The sequence below is a fragment of the Homarus americanus genome, unplaced genomic scaffold (genome assembly GCF_018991925.1).
Source record: "Homarus americanus isolate GMGI-L3 unplaced genomic scaffold, GMGI_Hamer_2.0 scaffold39675, whole genome shotgun sequence".
NCBI lineage: Eukaryota > Metazoa > Arthropoda > Malacostraca > Decapoda > Nephropidae > Homarus > Homarus americanus.
Genome location: NW_024736071.1, coordinates 15,599,854 through 15,615,772, shown reverse-complemented (window position 1 = coordinate 15,615,772; position 15,919 = coordinate 15,599,854). Strand labels below are relative to the sequence as shown.

General features: G+C 39.6%; 1 non-coding gene across 1 annotated transcript; it reads right to left on the bottom strand.

Annotated features, from left to right (window-relative positions):
* Nucleotides 1-6,712: 6,712 nt before the first annotated feature.
* Trnag-ccc lies at nt 6,713-6,783 on the bottom strand. Its single transcript has one exon. It is a non-coding gene; the product is annotated as a tRNA-Gly (tRNA).
* Between the last annotated feature and the right edge of the window lie 9,136 nt (nt 6,784-15,919).

Below are 15,919 nucleotides of genomic sequence, written 5' to 3'. Positions count from 1 at the left end.
TCAATCATTGGGCTGTTGGTAGAAGTGGGACAGCAACGTCTGTACATAGTGAAAAATTCCTCTTTATTATCCATACGTATTACTATAATAGTAGAGTAGATTCTTAAACAAAATCTTGTTATGTGGTTTATACAGCGAATGTTAGTAAGGTGTACAACAAGGGGAGCAGATGGAATCGGCCAAACGTCCCAATACAATATACCTGACATTGAGTTAGCAAACAATTTCAAAGGCAATAAAATCACAACAGAATATGAATACTTAAATGAAAAACTTGACCATATAGAATATGTATAGAGGAAAATTGAAAACTCAAATTTAACATCTTAGACACCAAAGGAGTAAGGCGACCGAGTGAATAAAATGCTCGCCTCTCATCCCTAAAGAACGTTAGTTGTTGAAACAGAGAAATATTGTAAAACAACAACCAGAATAAGAGACAGACTATAGTTCACGGAGACGCACACCTGTCATAATCTAATCGATAGACCTGAGTATGCAAGAGATAAATGAAGAGGTGACCACTCATATGGCATCACGAAAATTGTGACCAAGTCCCAGGTTGCTGATCTGACTTTCTGCCTCATTTACACACAATTGCAGGTCTCAATTGTTTCTCTTACACAACATGCATATATCGTTTCTCACAATTGATCCGTTTTTCATTTTGGTATTCCTTTATCGTTGTTTATTATTATTATTATTATCATTACTTCTTCGCCCCCCAGGCCCCGATGTTGGCCAGTGACCTGTGTCCGGGAGGGCTAATCCCCGTAAAAAAATAAAAAATAAAATAAAGCTTGGGAGGTAAATGATAAGGTAATTCTTATGACAAAAATGAAAACTGAAGAAAAGCAATGGAGTGTATAATAAATTAACAACAACAATAATATCGTGTTGATGGAATGAGATTTTGTGTAAACAGCCGGTGACATAATGATTCATCTCTGTTTTGTTGTTGACGTTGTTCAAAGGATTACTTGTTGTTTATATTACTTTGTACTGTTGTAAGTCGTTTTATCGTCATTGTTGTTTTGTCGTTTATTGCTCAGTTGATGGTTGTATTGTTGTTGAACTCTTGCTTATTGTTTAGATTTTTGTTGTTTATTGTTTCAATGATTTAAATAATATTGTTTTGATCATTGTTTTGTTAATGTTTATATTACTGTTGTCTTGTTTATTGTTTTATTTGTTCTTAAATTGTTTTTGTTGTTGTACAATATTTTGTTGATGTTCATTGTTTGTTGGTGGTTGTACTGTACTGTCTATTTTGAACTCTAGCCTCGTTTTTAAAGCGAATCAGCCAATCAGATACTTTAAGTCGCCAGCTAGCATCTACCAGTTCTACCTGTCGTGTGTGAATTGACAACAGGGAACTAGTTTATCGTAACCTAAGCCTTCAACAGGAGTGCGCCAGTCGAGTGGTTACAGAGCGCTTGCCTCCTGTCCCACGTCCACCCAGCTGTAAATGGGTACCTAACTATAAAAATTGGGAAATGATGGTGGTTGAGTGTAGTGCTGGTCACGTTGCCTCCTCGTGTATCGAAGGCTTAGTGTGCAGTGTGCTGTATCCACATTGTCTGTAACGGGCAATCATGCCAATGGGTCCCACTTTAAGTTTGTTAAGCCTCCGGTTTCCTGCTCGTTATCCCTCACTTCCCTTGATGGCAGAATAACAATCATAATTATTAATATTTAATAAATTTTTCCACTCAATACCTGCAATAATTGAAAGTAACTAATTTTAGACTAACTCACATCAGTTAACGATACCTATAACTCATACATTACAGCTGCTTCCTTGCCCCTGTTACGTCTAAACTTAGCTAAACTTCTAAATACGCATGAAAGACCTGCACGATGTCAGCAGCTTCACTGTATGTCAATACGATCGCTTAAGTGTTCATAAATACAACAGTCTGGAGGAATTTACATCATGTAGTGCTACTCACGGCCTCACTCCCTTAAATTAACTTTAAATAGACTCTTGGAGCAGAAGACACTTTATTCTCGGCCTTCAGACTCACGACACAAGGGCCATGTTCTCGTGGCACCAGCGGCGCCAGGCAGCACCCCGTCATACCGGATGCTACAGTCATATTTAATGTTGACACACGGGACCGCTGGACGGGAAGTGGGTTTTTTTTTACCCAGCACGAACAAAACATCCCAAATATTATCCTACCGAACGAGCTAGACTACTTAATGTAGTCCACAACTTGCTACTTATAGGATTGGATACTTGAGGCTGGATATAGAAATTCCTGACAATATGCCAAATTGTAACTAAGAACTAATTTGGTATTTATCTTAGAGTAAAAAATAAGCAAAGAGTAAACACGGCACAAGTTTTCCGGGCACGCGACGCCATGCCAAGAACGTCACTACTGTACGTCGTAGATTAGTTAGTTCATGTCTTTGCCTAGTTATGTCTTAATACAGTTTACTTATAAATCTACCTAAAGTTTTTAAACAAGTTATGCGGTAGCAGTAATAGCTACGTAGTTACGTTGGTATCCCATACCCGTGGCTAATTAATTCCTAGCAATTTTGTATTTATATTTCTATTTTATTTTAATTCATCATGATCACCACTTGCCAGCTCACTAGCCGGTAGGGCGGTCGGTCTGTTATCTGTTATGGCCTCCAATGTGATGTTTGATAGTCGCACTGGATAACATCAGATCCGGAGATCAAACCCGGGTCGTAGTACTGACAGACAAGCGTGCTAAAAGTCTTCACTACTTTATATCCAATTTTCTACTGGCTGTTGACGAGTTCAGTTCGAATGGCGACTGTTATTTAAAGCGTAAGAGATTATTAAAGGGTAGATGTTTGCGTGGTTGCTGAGCAAGGGTTAGTTTGGCTCACTGGACACAACTGGCAGCAGAGACAGCGCTGCCATGTAACATGTTGAAGGAAACACTTTGCTTACAACCTGTGACCAGCATGGGTGTCAGGGTTGAGTACTGCATTTTTTTTTTATCTCAGCTAACTCTGGCGTAAAATGACGTCTGTTAACTATTAATATGTAAGGCTTAGTGCGACCGAGTTGTAGCGTTCATGATTAACGTAAATGTACTGTACTGTAATGACGAACTGAGGCTCTTGAAATTTCAGTTGTACTGAAATTAAACGTAAACGAATGAATGTAAAATTTAATCTAGAGTTATTGTACTTTATCTGATACTGATGATGAGGTGTCGGATGTCAGGAAGCACCCAGTATAATGTGTATCAGAGCCGTAGGCAGAGACGAATGAAATAATGAAAATCCCGTTTATTTATCTAACGGTCACACATTTTCTCACCCAACTAAAAACAGTTTTCATTGAGATCTTGCTTCGTGACCTCAATAACACAGTCGTGCTTGTTTTACGTCTCTAGTAAGATCCTATGTTGATGTTCTTTAAATATTCTTCATAGGATACTCGACCCACTTATCGCTGCGTGTGCTCCACCTAACACTCACTCTCACCTTCGTCTTGTCCTCCTTTCCTTCTTTAGTCCAAATCCCTCGAATTTAGTCCTCGCGTCTTGTGTTTAGATATATATATTTACGTTATCTCATTCCCTATTTTGCTGTCGACATTCCTCCTTTTCAATTGATTTATCAAGAATCATATGTTTCCTTAGATGTTTAAGATGCAAAACTCCTTTATGAAGCCTCTAACTGGGTGTAACTTCAATCTCAAACATTCCGAATTGTAGTAAAAATAAAACTCTGACCAAACAACAATAGGCTAACAACGTAAGTACTGTCATCGGTTGCGTAACTTTTAGTGGCGTCATCAGTTTTACATCGTCCATACTTGCCCTTGGATTTGCGGGAATATATTTTGATCTTTCCAAATTAGATGTTATTGAATACTATCTGGAGCTTATAAACTGGCAGTTATGGTTACCCCTTTCCTCTTGGTCTGTGCCTCCACCCAGTCAGTCAGAACACCGAGATAAGAGAGCCGTGGTTCTGAGGTGAACAAGGAGATTTAGGGCAGGGTATAGTTAAGAAGTGGGAAGTACAGAAGGAAAATGATAGCAGGTGGGCTTTCCACCTTGCGGAGGCTGGTTTGTAGCTGAACTAGTGACAGACGTCCCTCAGTCCTCCAGGGGCAAGGGAGGTTAGATAAGCTAACCTAAGCTGGTTTAAAGTGCGATCCAAGGGAATGTGCTGTTTTAGGGTTTGTTGGAGGGTCCCTTCAGGTCCTTGTGTTGCTGAAGGGATGTTCCTTATCTTTTGTGATCGGGGGGTCCCGCCTCCACCCTCTGCTCCTCCCATTTACTTTATTTTTGTCGCCCCTTCTGCATACCTCCGTTTTCTGTCATCTCGCTCATGTAAAGGCTCTTTGTGCCTGGTCGCCAACCGTACACCACCAGCCAAGATTTTTATTCCTCAGTCAATGATCTCTCTGTTCAGCATGACCACTTTAGTATTTATACAGTCTCGTGTGTATGCATAGGGACTCTCACCCACCTACTCACGTGTGTAAACAGTCGTTGATCTTGTTGATAAACACTGTACTTCAGCTTAGCTACGGCCAAATATGAAAACATTTTACAAAAGGTTATGTACTTTTTTCCTATTTCAATGCTTATGTTGTTGTTGAGTTTGATTATTATTACGGGTGGTATAAATCAAGTGGAGCATGAGGAGTCGTAAATATAATGTACAAATTATTTTGAATATTTCAAAGTATAGTAATTAACCTGTCCTAACCTCTAATTAATTACTCTACCATTTGAATGTAACATCTAGACGCTTGTAAACGAACATAAACTAACATTACACAGAGATCAACAGGTAAATATAGTGACATCGATGGAATTATAATTATACATCGATGGAGGTGAAGTGTACAAAGAATCACAACAATAAGCGCAAAAAAAAAAAAATCTCGTGTGTGGCCCAGAGTAACTCGGGGCATTAGGTGGACTTGTCAATATCTAAATTATATGTTTAATTTTCTCTCACTCTTGTGTGGGATGTATAAAGAGATACAACAGAAACACTGGGTATTGGGGAGAGGAGGGTAGAGTGGTGTAAGACGAGCGGAGGGAGAGACAGGAAATGGTGGGGGAAAAAGGTGGTAAAAATACTCTTTTAAACATTCCCACATGCTCAGCTTAATACGCGTAATACAAAATGAACGCCTCACCTTCATAGTGCTTCACAATGCCTAATTTATAAATATACCGTAACTATATTTGAAAATTTTCTTAAACTAAACACTGAGTAAACATAGTACAGTACTTAATGTTTATAAAGTGACATAAATATCAAATCATAAACAACTCCTCATCAATTTATAGAAATAACGTACTGCGTGGGTGATAGAGTTGATGAGATGTTTTACTCCATTTCAACTTCTCTCTGATAGTTTTAGTTTAACAAATTTATTGGCAGAGCTTGTAGTACAGTTTGCCTATTCCGAGTAATTCAGTCAGGTCTTGACACTGAGGGTGGTATCACTTCTCACTGTCACGCAGGACAGAGGTTCACACACAAAGAAATACATCATATTCATTAACAACTATAAATGTATATAGGTCAGGTTCATATGGATAATGTCACTGTTCACTGCCATGCAGGACAGAGGTTCGTACACAAAGAGATGCATCATATTCATTGACAGTACATATATATATATATATGTAAACACACACACACACACATATACATACATATACGTATATACATACACATATACATGTACACGTACATATACATGCACACACGCACACATACATACATATACGTCGGTCAGATTCATGTGGGTAATGTCACTTTTCACTGCCATACAGGACAGAGGTTCGTACACAAAGAATGCATCATATTCATTGACACTATATATAGGTCAGATTCATGTGGGTAATGCCACTGTTCACTGCCACGCAGGACAGAGGTTCGTACACAAAGAAGGAAATACATCACATTCACCAGCAGCATATATGGGTCAGTGGATCACATACATTGGAGTCATATTCTAATTGAAGACTAATCAGTGTGGGCTAGCAAATTTGGGATAAACAGCAAGAATGTCCTCAAGCACACCTGATTCAATGAAGTAATTACATAGTTCAAGATACAGTAAGTCAGGTGGCCTGAAGTCTTTGACAGTGTCACATTCAATAATATAGTGTTCAAGTGTATGCTTTAAAGGTTTATCACAAAGTTTACATGCTGAGTGTTCCGGTATGATAGTTACAGCCTGACTGGTGTTGTAGAAAATAGACTCGGGTCTCGGCAAATTTGGATCACTGGAAGATTAGACACCCCAGCTTATTTCCCTGGAAGATTAACCACGCTCAAGCTACTTGAGGGATTAGATTAGATAGTTTACTATAGTTATAAATTTGACCAAACTCTCTCGCATATCACTCTTATCTACTACCCCTCTACCCGGGCGAAGACGGGTAACTCATGTAATATAGTATATAAAGTATACAGTATTATATACAGTGGTTGTTCTCCTACTATCGCTCTCAGCTCTGTTATACCATTGTTTGTTAAAGCGATTTTATATAATCTCCTGGAGAAATTAAGCTTTCAAAATGCGTATCTCCGTATAGAGAGCTACAGTATACTCCAACACTATTTGCTGTAACCTGCATGTAGTCGTGATTGTACTGAAATAGTGTAAGTTGCTGTGACTGCATTAGTTTTTATGATGCTGCTACGCACTGAAAACATTTGTATATAGTACAAAAGTAGATGCGCCGCCCGGGAATCGAACCCGGGTCGCAAGAATGGGAATCTTGCATGATACCACTACACCAGCGGCGCTCATTTTAGAAGCGAAAATGCAAGAATAATATCGGCTTAATTTTCTTCACAGACGTAGTATATGTTAATATTATATATATATATCTTATTTGATGCATTCGAAAATTTGCATACCCTCAGGATTACCAACACAAAGGAAGTTTTCTTTTATAAATACTTCATAGTTCACTACGATACGGCATATTGAAATTCAACGAAAGACTATCCGCAATCTTTTCGTTGGAACAATAGTTTAAGAGCATCACTTCATCCAAAAAATTTCGCAAAAAAGAGACAATATATCACAAACATTGTGTAAATCTCGAGTGCATGGTGCGGTGTCATAAATGACGAGGCGGGATTCCTGGAATTGACACCCACTTTCTGTGACGGAGTTCCTAGGGGTGACTGCTAAATATTGTCCCCTCCCTGTGATTCGCTCGTCCTTTACATCAACATAATAACATTGTTTCACGAACACAATACTAATTAGGACTAGTGGTGACTGTACAGGGTAACGAAGAGTGGATAAAATGACTCATTTTCATTATACAGGATGTGTTTTGCAAGGCGAGTGCGGCGACGACCCAAACAATGGGAGTCATGTTAACGATCAATGGACGCGAGGCAGTCCTACCTGGGAGGAAGTTAGATATAATGGCAGCTGCGTGGGACTTGACAAGGAGTTAAGACAAATTCCAAAGCAGGGCTACCAACCCTTGTGAACACTGCATTGATTTTCCCGAGCCTGATGTGCGACGCTCAGCAGCAAAGGCTATTTATAGTTAAGTTGGCTGACAGCAAAGACCCACGAGACAAGACTAACATAATGAACATTTAGTTGAAGAGAGATCGGGAAGACCAGGATGATCAACAACAATGAATTCCACAAAAGAACTATAGCAATGCAAGGAAGTGGAGGCAGGTGCGTGAGGTTATGTGAGGCCTAATATTTCAAGAAAGTCATTACAGTTATTTCTCTTTCTTACTCTTTCAAAATAATGCAACCTGACACTAAAGGAAGTTAATGCGACACAGTATACGACTAGCTGTAACTTAAGAAAACTGTGTTAAATATAGTCAGCCCAAGTTTAAATAGTGAGCTAACAATTCTAATAAAATCGCAATAATATAGAGAACTATCCGAAGTCGAAACAAAGCTAACATAACCTCACATTAATTTGTCTTTTAGATATTAACAAAAATGACGCAGTCTGTCGTATGTTAACGCTACGAGTCTAGAGACGTGTTTGACAGGTTGCACTGTTTGTATATACTTTATGTGAGATTCAAATTGTGTGACACTGAAATGTTTGCATATAAATTTTTACACAATAATTAATTACATTTCCTAACCAGTTCTGGGACACTAATTTTGAAGTCGGGAGCTTACAACTCTCTGCCGCGAAATATTAATCAGCTCATAGAGAATATTCAGTGTGTGTGTGTGTGTGTTAAAACTAGTCGAGAAAATATTAACCAAAGTTCCACGAAGTTTCTGTTACATAATTACTGGCATACAACCCGAACATTTGATGAAAGGAAGACGAATATTTCAAACCCTGTATACTGATGTGACGATAATGTACTGGTATTATTTTGAAGTGCGTTTACCTGTACTCATATCTATAATTTTATATGTTCCTATACTTGTTTCTGTACCTGTAATTATCTCTGTACCTGTAGTTTTATCGGTGCGTGCTGTACTTCTATTGGTAAGTGCTGTACTTGCATCAATACCCAAGGCTTGAGTTGTAAAAAGCTAACAGGTCGATCAGTGGCGATAGTGTATAGTATAATATAAAAGAAACACGTACACACACAAACGCTGACACATACATGCAAAATCTCCCCCGAATATACAAGCGTCCACCTCCACTACTTTATACATACAAACTCTCGCTCTCAAATACACACAACCCCTCCCCTCCCCACACACCCTCTCTCTCCTGATAAACTAACCCCAGCGCTGCATGGGGGAAATCTGAACCTCTCCCCCACACACAACTGTATCTCCTTCCTCTCATCCCCCTCCTCCCCCCCTCCTTCCACACCCGGTTTCCTTCAATTTCTATCCCTATTTTGCATCTAGTAGCTAAATTAACTCACGTGTACAGAACTAAACAATTTACTGGAGTCTGGAAATACTCTTGTACCATTCACTGCCACGTTTTCACCACAGTCTGCTCAACACTCTTTGTGACCTCTTCTCTGTAATCCTTTTTGCGCTACAGGTCACAGGAGGAGTATGGGATGCGGAATAATCTAGCTGATGTCTGCGGATAATTAAAAACAATAATAATAATTCTTCCAATAACTACAACCGTATGGGATCCTCTACAACACCAAATTATCAACGATTCATAGATAACCTGTAAGTTCACTCCATGTTTACTTTTTATAATGAAAGCTTTTGTTAAATAATTCACTCCCCTTTGTCACTATATCTAATATTGTTTGTCACACACACACACACACACACACACTGCCTTCCCCCTTAACACGCACATGAACATACAATCCCCCTCTCCCCCCCACCTCCCTTTCATTTCAGTCCATCCTGTGGCCAAATGTCAGTGTCCCGGCTCTGCAGCAGGAAGATGGTCACCTCCCACAGGATTACCGCCATCCGGAGACATTTTTGGTGGTCCGGCTTACTACAAGAACGACGCGGGGCCTGGGACCGGGTACACCAGGCACCGTATCTTAAGTTTTTGTTCCCGGACTGTTGTTAAGAGGAAATATATTATTAACGTTGAGTGTCAGTTAATTTTTAAGCCATTTTATAAATAATGTTCATGCTAAAGCTTGGACTCATTATGATTTTGTTCTTATTCTCCAGTTACGAAGAAATTTTGACCTACGAACCTTTAAGAATCCAGGCACGAAATGAGGGTCAACGGATGTTTTTTTACAGCGAAAAAAGTCCCAGTGTAAATTCATTTCATTTTGTTTACTGTCTAACGCAGCAAAACACTTAAGTCACGTACTGAGACCTCCACTTAGACGAACAATACATTTGAAGATCAGAAAAAGCAACAACAAAAAAAGTTACTCTAAATGTTTCACTGCAAATTTTACGCTATTTTGGTCGTCAGCTTTATGTCATAACTTATTTTTGAACGAACCAGTTAGATGCGCTCTTACATCTCCAGCGAGGCGTTGAAAACCCAACGAGCTGCACAGCCCTTTGAGAAACCGGAGTTCAGCAGGCTACAGAAAGTTCCGCATGACGACGCATGGCTGTTGATGGATATGATATACTAGAAGGTGTCATGCCAAGTGGTCATGAGGTGGCGCGGCCTTGAGTCACCAGTATCATGCACGGGTAGCCATCACTGCCTGGCGTGTTGGTGGTGGTGTTAGGTCATGAATAATCACCGCTGTTTGGGTTCACGCTTGTTGGGTTGTTATTGTTGCTGTCCAGTAAAGAACTAAGCCCGGGTGATATAGGAGGAACTGTACCTAGCAATTCTTCGTTATGATTTTAGAGTTTTATTTTATTCTACAGTAGTATGGGCTTGAGTGCTGTGAAGACACGCACCCTCCTTTAAGAGTGAATAAAGACATATATCAGATAAGTAAAAATAAAACGAGTTAAGAGTTCAGGATAAAAGTGTTCTACTCGTTCGCGGTCTGATTTTCAATAATTTCATAATTTACAGGCGAGTATGAGTTAGTTCCCTTAAAGACATACAAGAAAAACGACCCCAACAAACAGAAAATAACAAAAAACAAATAGATAAAAAGCCGCAATAACTGAAATGAAAAGAAAGAACCTCATTCAACACGGAAGATCTCAAGGTCGTATACACATTTCATTAACACCAAGACGACAAGAACAGTGTAGCCAACGTCTAGTAGTATTGTGCCGCCTCAAGACTTCCAAAATTGTGTGATAGTAAATAACGCGTGTGTTTAATAGCCCTGGGAGCTAAAGCATGTAAATCAACTCTGTAAATATTTCTTATCCGGGAATCTTTGTTCATCGCGTAAACACTAGGTTTTTTGAAAGCAACATGTAATACTTCCTTTCATGTATCCCACGTACACCAGTGACATATGTCTAAGCCGTAATGACCTCAGATGTCGACGGCCAGAATAACAAATAAATCAATGCACTTTCTTTCACACTCACTGTATCTCTTCACCCCATTATATATATATAGTAAGTCTCCCAGAACGTTTGTACTTTTGTGAGAATTATTAAACTTTCCAAGATACTTAAAGGTTATATTAAACATTACGGTAACTCCTCCAGAACCACTAACCTAACTTAAAAAAAGACACCTTTGTGGTAAGTGTTATTTACTTCTGTTTTTTTGGCTAGAATAGTAGGTATAGTGGACAGACAGACAGACACAGAGTAGATAGTAAAATCGTCATATAAGTTTACACAGGCTCAACATGGAGACAGAGTGCGAATATAAAAACAACGGCAAACAGTAAGTCATTTGAAACAAGGATATCTCAATTGACTAATTAATGGCCTAATAAGCACTGTTTTGTTAGGACACCTAATACAAGTGTGTGGGAGAGACTTCTTCAGGTACTATTCCCATTTAGCTACAGTCAGGAAGATAAATACAGAGAGATTAACTGTAATATATGAACAGGTTAGTGATAAATACTCATCGCTCTTCTTAGTCCTTGAATACTCACTAATTATTTGGTCGTCTATAACGTTCATAGTTTTATTATTTTAGCTCACGTGTCATGACGCAGGAACGAAAATGTCTAACTCTTTTACAGTTTCAATTTGTATTCGTTCTATAACAACTTGTTTTCCTCTGTATTAATTACTTCAACCTTGAAATTTGCAACAAAGGTTTCATTACCATGGATATGAATTGCATGTACTTGGAAAATATACCAGCATGAATAAGCCTTGCTTGTGATTAGATTGACTGTGCCAGTTCAAACACGAGTGTGAGATATAACAACAGCTAGTGCGTGATAACATGGCATTAGCGGCGTCAGCAAAGCTGTGTGTGCGCGCGAGAGTATGATATATTATTAAAAAAAAGTTAGCCCTTTGTCACGTTTTCTACTATGATGCCATGAGAGAAAATGTACTCGAGCACTGACTGACCGTCAATATTACATTTACGACTACCCATTGTAAGCTTTATTTATGGTTTTTGCTTTGAAGTTCTCCTTGGCAGTCTTTCATTTTGCAAGAAAGTTTGTGATGAGTCTAGCGAATTCCAGGATCGAGGTGGCCGGTGAATGGCAACTTGATAGTCCTATTCCGAATTCCGGTACGCCGGGGACGTGCCATTTCCAAGAGAAAAATTAAACATCGATTTGAAAAGTGATATGGTTATGTTCTCAAGGTACAAGCGGTGTTTGAAAACACTGTGGCCCAGAAAAATAATACACGGGAGAGTAATATGGGTGATTGTGGATTTCTGAACCGAAAAGTATTAAAAATAAACAGTGGGACATTAAATTTCATCCTCGTCGTGGCGACATAATTTACCTTATTTACCTAATGGCAACCCACTAGAAGCGGCCAAGCTGAGGGAAGGACGCCAATGGCTTGTGTAAAATCCCTCCATTGTTCTTGATAATATTGTGTAGGGCTATTACTGTTCTCGATTCCACAGCTTGATCCAGTAGTATATCCTTATGTTCGTTCTCCATGATAACTTGGCGAGCTTGAACGTTATGACGGCAGGTGCACACTATATAATTATACTATCTTCTTAGGTTACAACGTAATTATACTCAGACGGGAATACATAGATAACGCCACAAACACAGCTGAGGGGCGTATAGTGTCAATTACCACACGAAGATGGCGCTGTAGTTGACCTGTAAGCTTGTCAGTGAACTTTATCCGTTGAATTTACTTCCTCTGGTCCATTATAATTCTTAAAGCAACAGGTGTACAGGTAACACGATCCTGACAGGAGTAAGAAGCATCAATAGTCCCCAGTCGATGAAACCAATAAGTGAGTTGGGTGGCAGATCCAGGGTGCGTGTTTACCTCTCCATAAATCTTTACTTGGTTACTTCTTCTTGGTATTGCATTTATGATTTTCCTACTTCTCTTTGATGAAGGTTTCAGTAATATTAAATCTCAAGCAAAAAAAAAAAAGAAAATAATAAGATGAAAGCACCATTTTCTACGTCTCTGCTGCGGGTACAACATTATATTGTAGGTACACTCGACTTGCCTTCAGCGGTTCTCACAAAGTGCACTGTAAGTCATATTAAAATTCATACCTAACATTAAACTTTGTTGTTATTATTATACTATCACTGTAGACATAATCACTTAGGTTTGAACTTGTCTCTTTTATGACAGGAATAGATAAAGGATTCAGATGTATTTTATTTGTTAGTGAACATTACGTTGATGAGCTGAGGAAAGTTGTGTTGTGGTGTACAGGTGAGGAAGAGTGTGTAGTGGTTGTGTGTGGGTGAAGGAGCTGTCGATGTACACAGGAGGAACAGTGAGAACTAGCAGGAGTAGAAAGACAAAAATAAAACATCACAAAGGAGATTGAAGTTTTTGACAGAACTTAATGTAATACCGATTTAATCCAAGTTCTATACAAGGCGAGTGACACAGGTCCACATAGGGCTAATAACTATGATGGTATAGAGTACACGGAGCTCCTGTTTACCGACACGAAAAATATCCATGACTATTTGGAGTTCATAGGAATTTTACATGTAAGCTAATCAATAACTCGTAAAATAATTATACCGAAATTATCAATAGAATTAAATTCGCTTTCTCTCTCTCTCTCTCTTTTTATTTCTTTCTTCTTCTAATTCCTTCTCTCTCTCTCTCTCTCTCTCTCTCTCTCTCTCTCTCCCTCTTCCTTTTTCCCTCTGTTTTTTTCTCAAATTTTTACTTCCTCTCCCTCTCTTCCTACCTCCCTTTCTTCCTTGCTCCCTCTCCATCTTCCTCCCTCCCTCTCTTGTCTCACAGATGACTCACAGATCAGTATACTATTCACTTAGTGAGCTAAACGCAACTTTCATGGACCTAAAAAAGAATGAAAGCAGCAGAGAACCTTGTAATAGTGGGTTCCTCGGAGGGTCTCTTAAGAAATGGGTTTTGTGGTGGGTCAGCTGCCTTGGTGGGTCGGCAGTGGGTCGGCAGTGAGTCACATCTTGGCAGTGGGTCAGGTCTTGGTGGCTCTTGTAGTGGGTCAGCTGCCTGGTGGATCGGCAGTGGATCACATCTTGGTGGATTACTCCCTTGGTGGGTTTTGCGGTGGGTCAGCTGCCTGGTGGGTCACTAATGGTGGGTCAGTGTCATGGAGAACTCACTGTCCTCCTCCTCCTTCCTATCTCCTTGTCTGTTCCATTATTTCCGCCCATCTTTCTTATCCCTCTGAATTATTCATGTCTCCCCTACTTCCTCCGCCCCTCTCCCTCCCTCTTCCTTTGGTTGGCTCTTTCTTCTCTCTCTCTCCTTCTCTTCCTCTTCATCAGTCTTCCCGCTTCCTCTCCTGATATATCGTTTTCCTTTGTTCACATCTAGTTCTTCTGACTCTTTACTTCCCTGCGTCATGGTGATTAGAATTGATCCTCGTGTTTGTTTCCTCAAGTCCAATCCCTCCAATCTTAAACCCAATCCCTCCAATCTTAAGTCCAATCCCTCCAAAATCCAAGTCCAATCCCTTCAAGACACAATCCTAGCTCAAGCCCGTCCTTCCCACTCTAATTCGTCTCCAATTCAGTCCTCCTGTAAGTCCGCCCTAGCTTGTGTTAATCCCTCGGCCACACAACACAAAACTTTTATCTCATCCAACAACGTAAATTAAACTCGCGCGGTCTTACGTTCCACTAATCCCTCAAGACAGTGGAAACCTTTCTAGCTGGTTTCGGAACATCTTGGCATAGTCTTCTTCATTTTGTTTCATTTTGGGACAGTCTGCTTCATCTTGCTTCATATTGGGACAGTCTGCTTCATAATGGGACAGTCTACTTCATCCTGAGACAGTCTACTTCATCCTTGGAATAAATTAAAATAATATAATCTGCCGTGACCTCCCCTGACCTCGCTTGACCTCCTATATGTTTCTTCTGACCCTCCTGGACCACCATAATTTAGTCGGACACATTATGCAACCGTGTATAGAGCACCGCGACCTGTCCTAATTTCACTGTGACCCATTGTGACCTAACATAATCTACCTTAGATCACGTTTGATGCTTAATGACCGTTCCTACACCACCTTGATGACTTCTATCCCCCCTCTTGACTCACTGTAACCTGACCTAACCTGGCCTGAACTCTTTATTGATGCATCCTGATCCTTCCTAGACTATCCTGACCTTTTATAACTTCAGTATGACCTCAGTTAACCCTCCCTGACCCAACTTGACCTCATAGACCCACCTGGACCATGGAGGGCCACAAACAGCCCAGAATCAAGAACATGTTCGACTCAGAATCATTACTGTAGCAAATCGCCCGAAGATCCACATTTGTGACTATTCATATTCTAATTCTGTCATGTCATCCGAGGGCGAGTTTCCTGTCTTTTTTTTTCCTCCCACAATATATCGTCAGTTTTTTTTTATCGATCGTTCAGTAGAAGACGATATTTGACCTGAATGGTAGCGTCCGGGCGAGCGATACGCAGTGATACAAAAGGTGACTGGTTGCTACACCCCCTGAGAAAATTGTGTTCGGTGGGGCATCACAATTCAGTTTTATACAGCTAAGGTACTATGGCAGCCAGAGAACATTATAGCATATATTATCTCTATGGCAGTCTTTGTGGTGACTTACCTCGACTCTCCTGAATCTCCTCACATTGGTAACAAAGAATTATATTATTTTCTGCATAATTCAGTATAAACAGGTGTTAATAATGCTGTTCTCAACCTTCATATGAGAGTAACAAAAACACAAACAATAAACAAAACAATAACCATAAACATAAAACAAGCAAACACAAACACTAACAATAATATGTCTCTTGATGGAAACAAGTAAATAAATTAAAACAACAAACACGGTTATTAATAATGTTCAATAGGCTGAAGACCACAATAGGTGTTATGCGTTTTACGATTAAAGAACACTGAAGGAGGATTTTGTAATAGGTGTTGTAAATAATTATACTGTGGGCGTTTGATAGTATACAACTTATTTACAAACGGCACAAATAATGTCACTTTTGTC